The sequence below is a fragment of the Neltuma alba genome, unplaced genomic scaffold (assembly GCF_004799145.2).
Source record: "Neltuma alba isolate B1F8T4 unplaced genomic scaffold, ASM479914v2 tig00011404_pilon, whole genome shotgun sequence".
NCBI lineage: Eukaryota > Viridiplantae > Streptophyta > Magnoliopsida > Fabales > Fabaceae > Neltuma > Neltuma alba.
The window spans coordinates 42,183-52,310 of record NW_021636091.1 but is presented as its reverse complement, the minus strand read 5'-3'; positions in this window follow the sequence as shown (position 1 = coordinate 52,310).

The following is a 10,128-nucleotide window of genomic DNA, read 5'->3' as shown; positions in this document are numbered from 1 at the left end:
AGTGCTCTTGCATTTCCACAGCCGAAAACATAAAGTGAAAAAGGTTATCTTTTTGGCCTTCTGAAAATGCCAATTGTAAAAAGAGTTAATTAAAACTTATCCACAGATCATTACATAGAGCCAGACGTTGCTTTTCTTTGCACTCAAATTGTTAAAGGAGGACACGAAGTTTGAAGATTGGTCAACTTCACCGCAACGGCAACTTCCTCTCAAACTGGCAATTAAGTTATACTTCTCGAGCCCTTAATATAGAATCTAATTATTGAGTTAGTTTTTATCTTAAATATAAAACCCATTTCTCATGTTTATTAATTTTTTCTAAATTATCCCTATAGATACTCACTCAACCATAATTAAGTAGAAGAGAAATAAGGGGTATTAAGAAAGATGATTATGATATTTTAGGAAAAATGTATTACATTTCTTATAATTAACTAACTTACCTAATTTTCTTTATCTAATTAAATTTATTAAATGGGTCTTATATTAAGAATTAAAAGAGTACTATTAAAATGATTAGATATAAATATCTTGAGTAAAAGCAAGTCAATATTTTTAAATCAAATAGTATTACTTTCGACTCTAAATATAGGATCTAAACGTAAGATCTCAATTCATTTTTTTTTATGTTAAAAAAATTTCTGGTAAAAGATAGTTCAGATGTGAATGATAAAAGAAAAATATTTTAGAAAATTTAATATATATATTTTTATAAATAATTAATTTAAGTTATCTCGGTAAATTAGGTATTTAGAGGAAGTAATATCTAAATATAAACCATATTACATTAATTGATTTGTATCCTTAGTTTAGTTTGCAAAATGTTAGATGAAATAGAAGTTCCTTTTCACAAACATTAATTCAAACAAGCTCAACTCACAAGCAAATATATAAAGGAAAAGCACACTAAACAAGCTCATATAAGATTTTATATGTATTCCTACTTGATTATGGTGTATATTTATATATACAAACATATATTATGATTTCTCATAAATTTTACACAAACATATGGATTACAGATTTATTTGATACGTGGAATAATTTGAGTTCTCAAGGGTTTCATCATAAATTTGATAAAGTTTGGGTCATTGATTATAATTTTATCTTTGAAATGGCAGATGGGGACGAAAACGCAGAAAAAGGAGGAAACGCGTTTGCCAGTTGAAAGCGCATGTTTCGGTAAAGCACATGTGAAAGCAATCATGATTCGAGATTGAGAGAGAAAGAAGGACACTGACTGAGGAATATAATATCCCCGAATTAATAAATAAAATAAAACAAAACAAAGGTTATATTAATATTTTACATTCTCATGATGGCGATAAGCATGTGAAGACGCACGTCTTGTTCAAGCAATGCTACGTATGTATTGGTTGCTTTTACGCGTTCCCACGTCCTTGGCCGCTATTTAAATTGAAGACCAAATAATCATTTTGAGAGCTACTTATTTCGTGGTCTTGTAAAAGCTGTAATCTAATAATAACAATTTAGAACAATACGTAGAAGTGTTTGGAAGTGTATTACTACCTACCTCCGGTCTTTAATATAAGACTTTGTTTAGTTTTTATTTTAATTCTAATTATAAGACCTCAATCCATTTTGTCTATCATATTTATGTATTTTTTCTAAAGTAGTCCCTCTAATAATAGTAGTTCTAATCAATGAACTTAATTAGTAAGGATATTTTAGGAAAGACAACACAATATTTATTACAAATAACTAACTTAACTTATTTCTTTAATCTTCTCAAATTAGTTAACTAGCTCTTATAATTAAAACTGAAGGTAGTATTAAATTAAGAATCAGCATTGTTTTCACATATATTCTTTTACTGGATATATTAATGTTGGAAGTATTGATGAATACTAAATGTGAGTATATTTTTTAATGGAGATATGTTTAAATCTTAATTTGCTGTATTATAAGAAATTAATTCCTTCTATTAAACTCATCTCTTATTTATAATCAAAATTCGCTTGATTTGAGGTGTAGAATAGAGCTAGAAGAGGTATTGGGTCTAATCATCAATTATATTCTTGAAAACTTGTAATACCCGATTAGCTTAAAACGGGTTGGGTATGATATTATAAGATCTGAATATATTCAATTAATAATAAAATCTGAATAATATTTTGATTGGGGTTTGGGTATATTGAATTAAATGAGGAGTATCATTATTAAATGAGATTTTAATGGAGGCTCAAATGAAGAAATTAATAATTAATTTTGAATTTTAATAATATTTTAATTGGGATTTGAATATATTAAATTAAATGAGAAGTATCATAAAATAATATGTCAATTGGGGTTTAAATGGAGAGATAAATAATTAATTTTAAATTTTCATATATTTTCCCTGAATTTCACATCTTTAATTCAGATACAATCTGAAGGAATAAAAAAAACACACTTCTATAAAAAATAAATCTTGAATTATCTTAAATAATACAATTTATTAGAATTTAAAATTAATTAAATATTTTAGTTCGTGCATTGCACGGGAGAGAAATTTCTAGTTGAGCCTAAATTTGGAAGAAAAGCACGGAAAAAAAAGTTGCTATCTCATGTGCTATAGTTTATGGTGCAGTTTATGAGCCTTCAAATCTCACAGAAACAGAAGGGGGGGGAGGGCAGCAGCTTGGACTCAATCTTTTGCTAGATTTTGATTTCCTTCATGCTCTTGAGCTATAAATAATCAAGATAATGATTCTAAACTGTCTCTTTAACCTTCATCTTCTCTTAGATTTCTGACATGACTGATTTAGAGTTTTGTGGCTAGTAAAAAACCTACCGCTTTATTTGAGTTTTTATGTTTTATTTGACACTGTATACCCTTCATGACTCGTTTAGGAATAACCAATTCATGGGGTGGTTGGAGTATCACAGGAGGGACTATAACGAATCCTGGTATTTGGAGTTACGAAGGTGTGGCCGGGGCACATATTGTGTTTTCTGGCTTGTGCTTTTTGGCGGCTATTTGGCATTGGGTATATTGGAATCTAGAAATCTTTTGTGATGAACGTATTCTAATGGTTTGGTGGTGATTTTTCTTGGACTTGTGATTGTCTAGCAAAATCCTAGGTTGAATATTATGGCTTTCTGGGTGATTTGAAAGTTAGGTAGTGAGCATGTGGTGTCTAAATATTAATAGATATTGGAATATGTTAGAAAAGGTGATGATGAGTAGTGAGAAATGTGTGTGGATGTGAGATTGAAAGGAGTAATTGAGGACCAAATTTCATGGTTTAATCCCTTGGTTATTATAGTGGGGTCACTTTAAACTTGTAATGAACATGAGCTGATTCTTTTTTTTTTTTTTTTTGGGTAAGCTCTTTTCTACCATTTGTAGTGCGTCATTGGGTTTATTTATCTTTGACCGTGATTTAAAAAAAAAATTTCTACCATCATGGTGTTTAATTAATCTTTGAAAATAAAGGTGCTACATATAACATCCTCAATTTTCTTCTTTTGAAATTGACTTGGTTTAGGATTAATTAACTACTACCTCTGGTTTTAAAAATCAAAATTTACTCTTTTTTTTCCCTATACATAAAAAATTTAGGTAGGGGTTTGGATTCAACCCAACCCAAGAGCAAAGCATCTGATTTGCTCCTCCTAGTTGATTGATACTGAGGAGGTGTTTAGATAAAAACCAAATCATAGTTTTAAAAATGTTTTTACGGTATACGAGATAAAATGTGGAGGAATTTGTCTTGATTTGCTGAGAAGTACTTTTGGGTGCTTCCAAACACTCTTTGATACTAATATTGGATAAGGTAAACTTACATTATATCCTCATTCTTTCAAGTGTTAACATAGGCATTCTAAACTTAGGACGCCTTTCCAAGGCCTGACAGAAGGTTAAACCCCCTCCCTTATAAGTGAAAGGATGTGGTTATCACCATTAAAACCATGGATGATGGATTAATAATACAATTTGTACTATAAAATATATATTATATTTAAGACCGGAAATAGTATGAATTTTTGGGGAGTCATCTAACAATGCGCTTCACGCCTACCACCTTTTTCCAAAGTGCGAAATGTGGAGACTGCTTTCACATTTTGATCAAATAAAAACGCAAGTTTTTTGTGGGATAAGTGACAACGGATAACACAAATTACAAAGTTAAAATGATATTGAGATTGTGACTTCCACTTCAGGCATGATAGATGTGTAAATTATTCTATTGGGTAAAGAATTAAAAAAAAAGGAAGATCATAAAAAAGTACATATTGAATTTTGACATGTCAAAAATATTATAAGAATAATCAGTATCACATATTTTGTTACATTTCTTCTTCTTTTTTTTTGTCATTTTTCCAAAAACAAATTTACTAATCAATAATTAAAATGAAACAAAAAAGTGATGGCAATTGTGTAAATAGGGGAAAGAAGAATGGCGGCAAAAGGAGAAGGGGATTAGGTGTTGAAGATGTCGCGCTCATGCCAAAACAACAGCTGGCAATTAACGCGCACGAATTGGCTTTGGTCAAATTTTTCATTTTTTCATGCATCAACAGAATAGGAAACAAAAGGGTCTCAGAATTAGTAGGTCCTACCCAGTCATCGTCTTATTGACCTAAGGTCCCATTTTAACGTTAATCTTATTTTTAAGGTATAATTTTACCCTTAATCTTTTGATGATATAATTTTGATCCTGATTTTATTTTTTTAAGTGCAATTTTGCCTCTTATCTTTTTTTTATTTGCAATTTACCCATAATTTTTAGGTGCCATTGCAAAAAAAAAAAAAGCCATAGTCAAAATTACACCGCTGAAAATATGGGGACCAAGTTGTACTTGAAAAATAATACTCCTCCAGTCCTTAATATATAATTGTTAAATTGATTTTGATCTTAAATATAAGACCTATTTCTCATATTTATTATTTTTTCTTAAATTATCCCTATGGATATTCCTTCAACCATAACCAAGTAAAAGATAGAAGAATGATATCAAGGAAGATGATTATGATATTTTAGGAAAAATATATCATATTTCTTATAATTAACTAACTTACCTAACTTTCTTAATCTAATCAAATTAATTAAATAGGTTTTATATTAAGGATTGGAGGAGTATTAGGATCAAAATTGCATCTTAACCCTTTTATTTGCTAAGAAAATTTAAAATTAATAATAATGAGATTTATTACCCAGGAAAACGTGTCATAAAATAGAGCGGATTCAAATTTGCGAACAAGTCATTTTCTCGCATGTTTTTACCGACAAAAATGTAGTATTAACAATTAAAAGATATCTAACAATTATTTACCAAAACAAAAAATCATGAATCAATGAGTAATGATCCTAGTTGTATCGTCACACGCCATGTTTAGGTGAGACTCTGGAGAGATTGTGAAATTTTCGTAGATTTTCATACTCCCTCTGTGCTTTTTTATAAACAACAAATATCTTTTTTTTTGTCAGAAATAAACAACAAATACCATCTTTCTTTTATATCTAAATATAAACAATATTATAAGTTGTCTCAAATTTTTCTAACAAATTTTCTATTTTGCTCTCATTAATTATTTATTTTAATACTTAATATATTTATTATCTTATTTTCCAATCCATCGACTTTCTCCATTTAGATTCTCTCTTTTCACAATTTTTTATTCTCTTTTTTATACTCTCCACTCCCCTATAAATAACAGTATTTTGAGAAAAATTTTAATTTCTACGTATTTATTGTTTTTAACTAATTTTGATCCACATGATAAAGTCTTCTGTTTTTTTTTATAAAAAATGACGGAAGGAGTATCAAAGAAGCAAACTTTGATCCATATGTATTTTTGTTTCGAAAAAATTATTTGTATTTTAGCCGTATAAAAAATTATTCTTGTCAGTTCAAATTTTTTTTCAAAGAAAGTCGTATAACTGAACTTTATATAAGAAATCGTTCTATTTAGTGTGAATCTAAAAAAATGTTTTTTTTTTCAAACTTATGAATAGCTGATTTTTTTTCCTCCTAATTTAATTCAAGTGAAATAAAGAAGATAAAAAAATGGTTTTCATAGAATAGAAGTGAATTCTTATTTTTTTCCAAAAAAATTCCAGTCAAGATTGATTCAAGTATGCTCTTCATTATTTTTGAGATATTAAAATTTGAATGGTGAATAAAACAAAATAGTTAAAAGTGACAGAAGTCAAGCGGAAATCGGAAAGAAAAGAAAGCAGAATGATGCACATGGCTCAAAGGAAAAAGTTAGCAATTATTCCATCACAGATGAATAATAATATGGGCATTTTTCTTAAACAATTTTGTGATGCATAATTATATTTTACTAAATTCATTTATTTTCAAAATTATAAAATTCTAGTTAATTTTTTACAAAAAGAAAAGAAAATAGAGTGCATCTTATTGCTAATATTTTTAGTCTAACAGGAAGGTGAGGTCATATAAGATCCAACCAAGGAATACTAAATTTCATTATTTTAAGCAATGGATTTGAAAGAACTGAGGGCCTGTTTGTTTCAGCGTTTCAGTGGGAGAAAAGTAGCTTATTGAGCCAAAACGTACGATTGTGCAAGTGGGATAAAAATTGGTGTGTTTGTGATGGCGTTGGAGCAATTGAGCTTTTGGATGAAAAGCCATCATAAGCCATAAGCTACTTTTTGAAGCTTATGACTTTTGGAAAAGTGGAGAGAGAAGATTTAAAAAAAAAAAAAACGTTGGAACCCATGCCTTTAAAAGAATTTATCTTAAATCATATTACACTATATTATATTCAAACTTAGACTTATATTCTTTCAAGTACAAAATATAAGCATCAAAATTTTCATATTAATATAATATATGTACACTAATTATTAATATAAGAACTAAATAACTAATTTGTGAATATTTAAAAAAAATAATTAAATTAATTATCACTTTATTATTGTTCATTTTAAATCTTACGAAATAGATATAGTTACGACTTCCAAACATAAGTGTATATGGTATACATGGTTTGTGCAATAATAGTCATTCATAACCTTATAAAGAAACATTCAAGTTCTGAAACCTTTTTTTTTTATCATATTTCACTTTAAATTTAAAATATTTTTTATGATTTTTTTAAAATTTCAAAATTTAATTCACTCATTAAAATTGACTTCTTCATAATAAATTATTTTAATTTTATTATATTATATGAAATTATTTTTTTATCATGTTCCATTATGTATTAAAACTCATACTTATTTTGGTCATTTTACAACCAAACTTACTTTTACTTAACTATAATCCAAACAAGCTTTTACCAATCTCACTTTTACAAACTAGCTTTTCTAAACTCCAATCCAAACACAATTCAGCTTATTCAATTTAACTTTTACCAACCTCACTTTTTCATAAGCTACTTTTTCAATAAGCTACTTTTTCAATCGCTGATCCAAACGGACCCTGAATATGCAAATAATATACTCCTCCGGTCCTTAATATAGGACCCAATTCTTGAGTTGGTTTTGATCCTAAATATAAGACCCATTTCTCATATTTATCAATTTTCTCTAAATTACCCTTATAGATACTCCCTCAACCATAATCAAATAAAAGAGGGAGAGGGGGTATTAAAAAAGATGATTATGGTATTTTAAGAAAAATGTGTCACTTTTCTTATAATTAATTAACTTACCTAACTTTCTTAATCTAATCAAAATAGTTAAATGGGTCTTATATTAAGAACCGGAGGAGTATATAAATATATATAAAGCAATAGATATAAACATGGCTATGATGATTACATTGACATTTATTTAATTCAAAAATTCTTTTTTTATTTCTATATTTCTTTCACTCCTCCAATGTCCTTTTGCTTTTAGAGGAATCTCAGATTTGTGCCTCATATCATAATAACAATTCAATTACAATGAATAATAACATGCTGCCCATAATGCAGCCAACTGGGCAGATTTGTAATGACTTTAATTTTTTTTTTAATTTACATTTTGCTTTTTAATTTTAGTTTGAATGAAACCAACCATAATTTGAAATGCTCTTAGTGCTGCCCCTTAATTTGTTATCATTTCATTATAATTTTAAAAAATTGGCTGCTGGCCAGCGCTGATTAAGTACAAAATATCTGAGATTATTTAAATAAGATTGAAAGTTCTAATTTTTTTTTCAAAATTTTTGCACGAATTTTCGCCTTCTTAAAAATATTTATATTTAGTTTTTTTAATTTATGGCCAAACCATATAAAATTTTCTTAACCTTATGTGATAAGTAAATAATTTTTTAATCTTTGAAACTTAGCAATAAAACTCTTCAAACTTTTACATTTATGTATATAATTTCTATACTATTAGTTTTGTTTATTATTTATCTACAAATGATTTAGAACTTATGTTGTTTATCTTCATATAGTTCAAATTCTGAGAACTTATACGGAATATAAAATTAATAGTACACAGAACTGAAAAATTTTGAATATATTATTAAATTTTAAAAGTGAAGAAAGTTATTTGTACATGATGCTATGTTTACAGAAATTCAACGTAATTTAATTTTTATATTTTTGTGACAAAATGCAAAGTCAAAGGATAACATGTGACTTATACTGAGTCATTTTGGGAACATATTTCTCCTTCTTCCTTTTCATGGTAGAAATATTCTTAGTATCCCGACAAATTTCTTTATCCTTTTATTTTTGTAATAATCCCCTTCTTCCCTTGAGGTAATAATGTCCTTTTGCTTTCAATCCAATCTAGCTCTAATTTTTCGTATAATATTTAAAAAATAAATTTTAAAATTACTTCTTACCAGTTAACTTATTATTTTTTAAAAACATTATTAATTTGGAAATTCAGGAAAATCGGGTAAAAATGCATGGGTCTATAGCAAATATACAAAAAGATAAGGGCTAAATTCTAATTTAACCAAAGATTTAAAATGATCGTTCAGACACCATTTCTGCCACCTTTGACGTTTTCAAATCGCAACCTTTCGAGGACTCCTTCTCTTTCTTCCCTCGTACCCAAGAACCTTCACACTTTCTAACGCGAAGGTTTTTTTTTTTTGGCACAATTTAATATTTTCATATATTAAAATAACAAAATTGTTTGATAGTTTCCTTCCAAGAAGAAGCCTTCAATCATGTTTTCGTAGTGCTTGTGGCTTAGCTCACGACTCAGTCCATCTGTTTCCGCTCTGTCTCTCTGCGTGTTTTTGTGTGTATAAGGGACAGTTGGATTGCAACCTCTTCAAAAGTTTGAAGCTTTCCTTCATTTTCTGAGCACAAGCTCCTTCTGCTTTAATGGGATTCTGGGAAGATCGAGCAGAGATCTGAATACTCAGTAGCATTTAGCTTATTTTTTCCTTTGGTATGCTTGTTTACACTATCTCTGCAACTTCTTGCTTGATCTCTTTTTCAAAAAATGAATTTTTGTTTTTCATTTACTGGTGATTTTTCCTGCATACGGGCTGATTGATTGCCGAGATAAACGCGAGAAAGCAGTGGTAAAGGAAAATGGACCAGATTTTTTTTCCTTTTTCTTCTAGATTTATGGTCATTGTTTGTGGGTTTTGGTAAAGCGGGGAGGGAAGTCAAAGGGAATTACCTAATGCTGCTAACTTAAAGTTGATGAGATAGGTTTGGGAGACCAGTGTTGTGCTTCTTTTCTTCTGCAATTTTGTCAAATCTAAGGAAAGAGAGACCGTAGTCGAGGATTGAACTTCGTCATTTGCACCTGGTTGTATTGTGAGCTTGGTTATGAGAAATTGAGGGGCGAAAGGAAGATTTTCGTAACAAGATCCCTATAAGTCGAGTATTTGCTTTTGGGTACTTCATATTCGGGCGAATCTATCACCTCTCACCTCTTCTTCTTGTACCATTTGAATTTTTTTTGTAGATTCTGATTACTCTGTTGGTCCATAGTGCTATACGGGCAATGCTTTCTTAAAAGTTTCTCGCTTTTTCAACTTCTTGTTTCCTTTTTTTCTCTTCTTTTCCTGGGAATTTCGGATGGTTCATACTTTGATTCCTATAATGACAGAGGAATATGTGAGAAAAGTTTTTAAGCTTTGTGATTGAGACTCTTACAATGCCCCCTTGCCATTGTTTCATTTTATTCATCACCGTATTCAGATCCATAGAAGATTTAGATTCTTTTTTTAACTTCGATGACAATTTTT